This window comes from Malania oleifera, chromosome 9, assembly GCF_029873635.1.
Source record: "Malania oleifera isolate guangnan ecotype guangnan chromosome 9, ASM2987363v1, whole genome shotgun sequence".
NCBI classification, from domain to species: Eukaryota; Viridiplantae; Streptophyta; class Magnoliopsida; order Santalales; family Ximeniaceae; genus Malania; species Malania oleifera.
In genome coordinates, this window is record NC_080425.1 from 36,271,556 (window position 1) to 36,281,757 (window position 10,202).

Here is a 10,202-nt window from a genome sequence, read left to right on the forward strand (position 1 = left end):
ACTATTTAATTTAAAGATGGCTGAGAATGCATTGGTTGCACAACATCTAAACGATGTTAACACAATCACAAATCAATTGTCGTCTGTAGATCAAAATCCAAAAATTCTAATAGGAATATAAGCAAGTCGAGATCTGGCCAAAAAAGACAATGTTGGAACTGTGGGAAAACGGGTCACTTCAGGAGGCGATGCAAAAGTCTTAAGAAGAAGAATGAAGATGACTTTGCTAATGACGTAATAGAGGAGGTATAGGATGCACTACTTATTGTTGTAGACAGACCACTTGATAGTTGGGTTTTGGACTTAGGAGCTTCGTTTAAGACCACTTCACACCAAGAAATCATACAGAACTATGTTGCAAGTGATTTCGATAAGGTGTATTTGGCTGATGGTACAACCTTGGATGTTGTGGGCATTGTCCGGATGTCGTTGCCTAAGGGTTCTGTTTGATTACTATAGAAGGTACAACATATTTCTGACCTAAGAAGGAATCTGATTTCTGTCGGACAACTTAATGATAAAGGGCATGCAATGTTGGAAGGTTACAAAGGGAGCTAGAGTATTGGCTCATGGAAAGAAGTCTGGTACTCTATACATGACCTCAAGTCCAAAAGACACAATTGCAGTTGCTAAAGCAAATACTGATACAAGCCTATGGCACCGCAGACTTGGTCACATGAGTGAGAAAGGGATGAAGGGGCTGCTATCACAAGGGAAACTACCATAATTAAGGTTCATTGATTTTGACTTGTGTGAAAGCTACATTTTAGGGAAACAGAAAAGGGTGAGTTTTTTGAAAAGCAACAGGACACAGAAGGCTAAAAAATTGCAGTTATTGCACACTGATTTGTGGGGGCCTTCTTCAGTTGCATCCCTTGGAGGATCAAGATATTACATCACTTTCATGAACGACTCAACTAGAAAGGTATAGGTTTATTTTCTGAAAAATAAATCTGATGTATTTGACACTTTTAAGAAGTGGAATGTAACGACCTACTTTTATATACTATTTTTTTATTTAATATATATATATAATTTATAAAACATATAGAAAATTTGTCTATAATACTACTGAAAACATCTCAGACCCAAAGGAGCACTAAGGAAAACTCTGTACACAATACATTCCTAAGCAGTGGTAAACATGAAACTCTAAACAATTATACACAATACCAAAAATCTAAAAAGTCCTAAAATATACAACACAAAATACCCAGTGACGTCATAAAAAATCCTGGGATCTACCCCCAAACCACTAACACCACAGAAACACCTACCCTTTTAGAAAGGGCAACACAAGAACCCCTCTATCCGCGAGCCTGATCTACTCGCCTAACTGGATCACCTAAAAAATGGTAAGTCACTAGGATGAGACAACGCTCAGTAAGAGGAAATATGTTATTACTAGTGTGTGGCTACTGAGTTGCACATTTAAATCTACTATTATAGTACTGGAGACTGTAAAACTACTAGTCTAGTATACTGTACAGATCACGTTTATTATAGCTTAAAATACAACTGGATATCTGAGTTTTCTAACCACACAAAATTCTAATATTATAATAAAACTAATGTTGCACTGTATATCTGTATATATATATATATATATATATATATATATTTATATATAACTGTGATAATATCCTAAGAATTGAATGTCATGATTTAACCCCTCATGACAGGGTTGTGCGACCCATAGGTGGGACTTACTCTAGTTGGCCTAACAGGCAAGTCAATCCATATCTCTATCAACAAATTGGCTCACTGCAGTCTCTCCGGGCATACTACTACTCTACCTCGTCTAACCGACCACCTCAACCCAGCTTTTTTGGGAGACTGCAATATCTCCTGGCGTGGTTAGATGGAATCCACACACTATCTGAGATATGTGGTTACATTCTAATCTGAAATAGCAACAGTATCGTGCTCTACTATCTGAATTTGACTGAATATTTCCACAGGGTCCGATACTATTTAGTATTGATATATATAATTATCTTACTATTTTTACCATGATATAGAAATAACCATAACATCTCTACCGCTCTGCATAATCGGAATTTCTGACTGAATAATTGAATAAACTGAATAACTGAGTGTTATGGATTTGAAGTCATGGCATTCTGAAATCATATTTTCTGAAAAACTAATATCAATATTTTCTTGCTAATGAACTGTACAATCTGATATTTGTAAAACTATATAAATATTATACTAAACTGTAATAAACTCATGCCACACAATAAAGTAATTAAATTTCATGCTCTAAAATTTACATCTCCTGATATAATAATAATAAAATTATGGAAAACTGAATAATAATACTAATACATATAAAATTTTCTAGCAACCTCTCGAAAATTCCTACCATAGCATATTTTCCTTACCTGGCTACTAAAAAGCCCCTATAGTGTCTAGTCCTACACCCGCGGGGTTCTCCATTCAACACCCTGAAAACAATATCTCTCTAAACAAAATTTCAGTATTTCTTCGATTACTACATTTCCTACAACTACGGAAAAACCAAATACTAATTAAAAATTCTTACCTTGAATTTAGGATGGAGTTCAAGTCAGCCCCACCAACGATCCACTCTAGCAGACTTGAAGAGAACTTTCCCAGAAGTGTCATGGTGGCTTCGGATCGTCGACCCAGCAAGAATCCGGCCCAAAATCTTAGAGAGAAGGGGGAGGGGACGAATAGGAGAGAGAGAGAGAGAGAGAGAGAGAGAGAGAGAGAGAGAGAGAGAGAGAGAGAGAAGTTTCTTTGCGTGATTCTGTAGAAAAATTCGAGTTTAGGCTATTTATACACTTGCACTCGTCGACGAGCCACGTCACTTCATCGACGAGGCCACGAATAGAGTTCATCGACGAATGTCTATTCCTCGTCAACAAAATTCAGAGTCGAAAAATAGCCTCTTGGTATCTTCTCTTTGACGAGACACGTGTCCCCATCGACAATCCCAATAAGCCACTTCGTCGATGAACGTAAAGTTGTGACCCCCTTTACAATTTCCTTTCTTTCTCCTTTTATTATTTAATTAATATAATTCCTTCGGGTCTCTACATGGAAGGCTATGGTTGAGACTGAGACAGGTTTGATAGTAAAATGTTTGAGGTCAAACAATGGAGGAGAGTACATAGATGCAAGGTTCATAGAGTATTGTGCTGCATATGGAATCAGATTGGAGAAGACCATTCTTGAGACACCACAGCAAAATGGTGTGGTTGATTGCATGAACAGAACTACAAATGAGTGTGCTAGGAGCATGAGGTTGCATGCTGGACTACCAAAAACTTTCTAGGCTATTGTTGTTAGCACTTCAGCTTACTTGATAAACTGAGGACCTTCGGTTCCCATGAATTTCAGACTTCTTGAAGAGGTTTGGAGCGATAAAGAGGTAAATTTTTCTCATTTAAAAGTTTTTGGTTGTGTTTCTTATGTTTATATTGATTCTAATGCTTGTAGTAAACTTGATGCAAAGTCTAAAATATGTTTTTTCATTGGCTATGATGATGAGAAGATTGGATATCGATTTTGGGATGAACAAAATAGGAAAATCATAAGAAGTATAAATGTATATATAATGAACAGGTTATGTACAAGGACATGTCAACTATAGTGTTTGATGCCACTGAGATAGATTAGAAGAAGTTTGAGTTTTTTAACTTAGATGAGTTGATTGAAAGCACTTTCCAGGAAAAGGGTGAAGAGGACAAGGAGAATGTAGAATCACAGGTAGATCAGAGTACACCTGTAGTTGCGGTCCATAGATCTTCCAAGACTATTAGACCTTTATAGTGTTATTCACCCGCTTTAAATTATCTCTTTGTTGATTGATAGTGGTGAGCCAGAGTGTTATGATGAAGCCTTGCAAAATGAAAATTCAAGCAAGTGGGAGTTAGCCATTAAGGATGAGATGAATTTCTTATTTAGGGAACCAGACATGGGAACTGACTGAATTTCTAGTAGGGAAGAAGGCTTTGCACAATAAGTGGGTATTCAGAATAAAGAATGAGCAAGATGGTAGCAAGCACTACAAAGCCAGATTAGTTGTCAAAGGGTTTCAGAAGAAGCGGGGCATTGACTTCACATAAATATTTTCTCCAGTTGGGAAGATGTCTACAATTAGACTGGTACTAGGAATGGTGGCTACTGAAAACTTACATCTTGAGCAGTTAGATGTAAAGACAACATTCCTTCATGGTGACTTGGAGGAAGACATTTACATGAGTAAACCAGAAGGGTTCATTGTCCAGGGACAAAAGAATTTAGTCTGCAAAATGAGGAAGAACTTGTATAGCCTAAAACAAGCTCCAAGATAGCGGTATAAGAAATTTGACAGTTTTATACATAGAATTGAGTTCAAGAGATGTGAAGCTGATCACTGTTGCTATGTTAAGTTTTTTGGAAATTCTTACATCATTCTACTGTTGTATGTAGATTATATGCTTATTACAGGGTCTAGTATTGAGGAGATTAATAATCTAAAGAAGCAATTGTAACGCCCCAACCTGGGCCTGCCAGGGAGCATTACGTCTCTCCTCCTCCACCTGGACCAGACAACAGGGGGCAAACCTTATCAGACTAATGACTAGCCCCACAAACCAATACATGTCCTTTTCAATGTGTTTTGTTCTCACTCACACACTTCCTAAGAAAACTTCCCAGAAGGTTACCCATCCCAAGATTACTCCAAGTTAAGCACGTTTAACCATAGAGTTCTTATGAGAAGGCTCTCGAAAAGAAAAGTGTACTTTGTTGATATGGGTAGTAACATCTAATCCTTTTTTTTAATTCTTTCTTCCGCGGAGTATCATAGCAATTGTCAAAGCAGTTTGCAATGAAGGATTTGGGAGCTGCAAAGCAAATCCTTGGAATGAGAATCATTAGAGACAAGGTTAATGGTATATTAAAACTTTCACAGTCAGAGTATGAGAAGAAAGTTCTCAGTAGAATCAACATGAATGAAGCTAAACTAGTGAGCACACCCTTGGGTAGTCATGTCAAACTAAGCAAAGAATAATCACCAAAGATAGAAGAATAAAGGGACCACTTGATCAAGTTGCCCTTTGCCTCAGCTATTGGCAGCTTGATGTATGTCATGGTGTGTACAAGGCCAAACATTGCACATGCAATGGGAGTTGTGAGCAGATTCATGAGTAGGCCTGGAAAGCAGCATTGGGAGGCAGTTAAGTGGATTCTAAGATATCTGAGGGTTACATCAGATACATGTCTTTACTTCATAGGTGCAAGATTGAAACTGTAAGGTTATGTAGATGCTGATTTTGCTGGTGATACTGATAATAGAAAGAGTACTACTAGCTTTGTATTTACTCTTGGAGGTACAGTTATATCTTGGGCTTCAAATCTACAAAATATTGTTACTTTGTCTACTATAGAAGCTGAGTATTTGCAACAACTGAAGCTGGAAAGGAAATGATTTGGCTACATGGTTTCTTAGATGAATTGGGTAAGAAGCAAAAGATGGCCAGTCTACATAGTAACATTCAAAGTGCAATCTTTCTTGCTAAAAATTCGTCTTTTCATTCAAAGTCGAAACATATACAAAAAAAATACCACTTTATTCATTACCTTGTTGAAGATAAGCTAGTAATACATGAGAAGATCTGTGAATCTAAGAACCCGGCAGACATGTTGACTAAGGATGTCACTATTGAGAAGTTGAAGTTGTGTGCGACTTCAGTTGGCCTTCTAGCTTGAGGACATGAAGATGAGTTGTTGGGATAAGGGATTATTCTTTTGAAGAATTACGGTTGATGTTGGAGATTGAACTAGACTCCATGTGGGAGATATGTTAGGCTTTGTGGAGTCTAGTTATGTTTAATCCATGGTCGGCTTAGGCCTGGCCAGAAATACTGAGAGTCTTGCCTAATTACTCGACCAGGAAGACCCTGAAGGGTGACCAAGTTGAGATTCTTAGATATCCTGAAGGACAAAATCCTAAGAGGCTCAACCATCATCTCGACTAGCAAGACTTAATGGGTGCGACTAGGTCGAGGATGCTAAAGTTCAAGATTCCTGATTTCTCGCGAGGCTCGACCAGGTCACAACCATGGGGAATAGGGGTGCGACTAGGTCGACGGCGACGATCTTCTATGCAAGATTTTGGCAGAACTTTCCTATTTTGAAAGTTCTAATCTTGTAAACCCTAAGATATATATTTCTAATGTTCGACTATATGCAGTGAGCGGTGTAGAAGTGTGCAGCAACGTGGAGAGTGTTGTGAGCTCTTGTGTGCACGATCCAATGGTGTTCACTTTGGTGTTTAGGGTGTGTGCACATTGTTTCTTCCCTATTAAGAGTGAGAGAAACCTTGTAATTGCTGCACTCTGTATACTTCCCTCATAATAGTGAAATCCCTGCAACTCAATGGACGTGGGCAAAATTTCCGAACCACATAAATATTGCCTTGTACGTGCGTGTGACTTTGGTGTGTGCTTGTCTCTATCTTGTTTCTCACAAGTTTTGTGTTCTGGGAATTTCCGCATGTTTGTTTATTCCCCTTTCATCCTCCAACACTAATGGAACCTAGAAAACAAAAATAAAAATAAATAAACAAAGGAGCCCAAATTTGATCCCCTAACACAAGACTAGCTGTCGGTGGTGATAATGGCAACAACCATGACTTTCATGCTTCCTACGATGAGTGGGCCTCCGAACTCCATGGTTAAGCTCCTTTGGCCACAATTATATATACTCTCTACGATATCGCAAACTAAATACACATATAAAATCAATCTCTCTCTCTCTCTCTCTCTCTCTCTCTCTCTCTCTCTCTCTCTCTCCTCTCTCTCTTTCTCAATCCCTCTTTTTTCTCTCTTTTATTCTACTACTTCTAGTTGATTTAGACCCTCTCTAGCCCCTAAGCTACTTTTGCATAAGCATGGTCACACACAGGCCCAAAATTTAGAGCCTACTAAACCTAACCAACCTTGATTTGTCTATAGGATCTTTAAAATCCCCTGGGTGGGTTAATATGGTGCACGAAATGAAAGCTATCACCTAGGGGACTTGTATGACCCCATGGCAGGTTCCTATTATGTATAAAATACTAAAATAATGACAATCCCCACTTAAGTAAAGTCACAAAAGTCAATTTGCAAGCAAAGCTTTCTTGGTAAGCAAAGCTTGAGTGTCACAAGTCGAGTTCACACTTTTTGTAACATTAGTTAAAGCATTCTTTCTTACCTAGTAAGCCAAATATTACCATAGTTTACTACAAAAACACATCCACAATAGTTAATGTAAATTAAATGGAAGCAGTAAGCAATTCATGAAAACAAATGGTAAGCAAATGATAAACATTAAAGCAACGTAATTTACCTAACAATTAACTAAGCTTTGATACCAATTCTTACGGACCAAACCTTATGAAGGGTTGTGCTACACTAGGTAAAGTACTCTTACTTAACTAGTTAGCTAAAGACAAACACGGTCCATAGAAATACATTCATAGAAGTTGAATGTAAAGTAAGTTGAAGCAGTATCAATTCATGAAAACAAATTGCAAGGAAGCGATAAACATTGAAGCAATGTATTTCATTAACAAACACATCCGCAAGAAACAAATGTTTAGACATAGATGTATGTAGGTTAAACATGATTAACAAATGCTAATGCGTTTTACAAGAATGATGAACACTCACCCTTCTTTAAACAGTTTTAAATGCTATTTTAATTAGCTCTGACATTAGAAAACATCAAATTGCCAGAGTAGTCATACTCTCATTTTAAACTAAGTCTTACACATACTCAAAGGATAAAACCTGTACCAGTATTTACATTATGGTAACCCATCAACATGCGTATTTACAAGCAAGCATAATTCCCTAAACAAGCTTGGCTCATGACACTAAGGTATGTGGATCAACAACAATCATTAATGATGTGCAAATTGCAAAGACATAAATAATTTACTAATGAAATTGATGACATTGGATTTCATATATGGACATGGCAAATAAATAATTAAAGAAAGAAAGAAATACAAGAAAAAAATAGCAAGGTGACCACTTTATGGAAGGAAAAATAAAGAAAACTCTAAAATTTTCTACAAACAAATAAAATAGGTTCCGAAGTTTGATTATGCGTAAGATAGGTATTAGGCATCTTATGACATTGGTGAAGGAATGGTTGCAGTCATTGGTTGAATATTTATCCTAATAGGAATAAATTTTGAAAAGAAAATTTTAGAAAACAAGGTGAAAAGATATGTTCCACGTCCCTTAACCACAGCACCAACAATAATGTGATTTTGGATTAAGGGGCAGGTAGAGAACTATTAACGCAAAGCTTCAAAACTAAATTTAAAAAACAGAACTTAAAGATTTATCTCCATTGATCATATGTTGGGGACTCTATCCTTACTCAAGGATTATTTATATAAAAGGATTAGTCTTCACCATCTAAGATAATTCGAGAGGGATTTGTTAGATTCTTTAATTATTTCTTATCAAAGTGGCCTTAGGTATCCTAGTTTTCAAAATCTAAAAGTAGAATGAAAATAAATTAACAAATTGAAAGACAACAAATTGAACTGAAAAGATGTTTTGTGGAATGAGATCACCCCTTTGGATACCGCATGCTTGATAGGATGAAAATAGGTGAAGAGATCTAAATTCTTGAAATTCCCTTGCACAACCCATTTGTATCGGAATTGTAAGAAATGAGGATTAAAGAAAGAAATGAAAACATAAAGAGAAGTCAACTTTGAATTCAAGATTATAAGAGAAGTTAGCGAAAAATTTAAAGGTTGAAGAGTTTTTGCATAACCCTAGTATTCAAATTTCACCTTTGGGAGGGGGAGGATAAAATCACCAAAGCATATAATTAGGGCAAAATAGACTAAGGAAAATAATTTCTCTTTGTATAGGCCTTTAGAAACTTATGAATTTTATCTTTGAATTATTAATCTTTTTTTAATTTTCCCTTCCTCCTTCTTTATTCCCTTTTTGATTTTTTGTCTTCTTATTTTTCATTGTCTATGGGGGCAGTAGAAGGAGTAGGGGTAGTAGAAGGGGTAGGGGTAGACTTAAAATAACTTGAGAGGAAATCGTGTGTAAGAATTTAATATTCTTGAATCTATAAAAAAAAAAATGGTCAATGATCGCATAAATTGGCCGAAAAGGATTCATATAACCGACCTCACTTAGTGGGGACTAAGGCTTGGTTTTGTTGTTGTTGTTGTATTTTCTAATTTTGAGTAAAAGGACAAGTTAGTCATTATACTAAATTTAATTTAATCTCTATACTTTCAATTTATACAATTAAGGACTCATATTTATTAATTTTTATTCAATTAAATTATCATTTAAGCTAATTTAATGGTTATGAATTGGAGAGTTGAAATTAATACTTTGAGATTAGTTAGCTTCTTTGGGGTTTAGATGCAAAATATTTTATTTTTGAATTATTTTATACTAATTATACATTTGAAGCCTAAATTACTCCATCACGAATAAAAGTTGTAGAAATTTTTTTTTTTATCAATAGACTTATTATGAACAATAGTAATATAACATAAAATATCAATTCATCACTTTGTATAAGTAAACAATTTTATTTTATTAAGATTCAATGATATATTTAAATTTAATAAGGATGAAAAAATAACTATATAAAACTATTCAAGTCCCTAATTGTATTAATTAAAAGTATAGGGATTAAAATAAATTTTACTTGATAGCATAGGGCCCGACTTAAGAATTGAATCTTCTATTTTCTATTACTATTTATTATCATTTCCTTCAATTTTTTATTTCATTTTCTGATTGCTTTGGACTCGTTTATTTGGAGAGCTAAAACCCCTTGGCCACTGTTTCTTAATGGGATTAATACTGATGATACAATCTTTATATACCACTCAGGCTTGCAACCCGCTTACTCGTCACCTAAAAATTTTCTGGGTGTTGGCTATGGGTCATGTCACTTCTTCTTAAGGAAGATATTTTTGTTTTTAACTTTTTCGCCCTTGTTTCCTTGCCCATAAGAGTCATCCCAATTTACTCGCCAACATTGACAACTAAACATACAACCCATGCATGCAACCAACCCACTTTCCATCTAAAAATTTTCTCACACTGGCAGATCAAATTCTCCTCATGTTTTTTTCTTTTTGGATTACGTACCAAGTTTCCACATGTTTGTTCCACAGTCCACGTGACTAATCCCGTACCCCT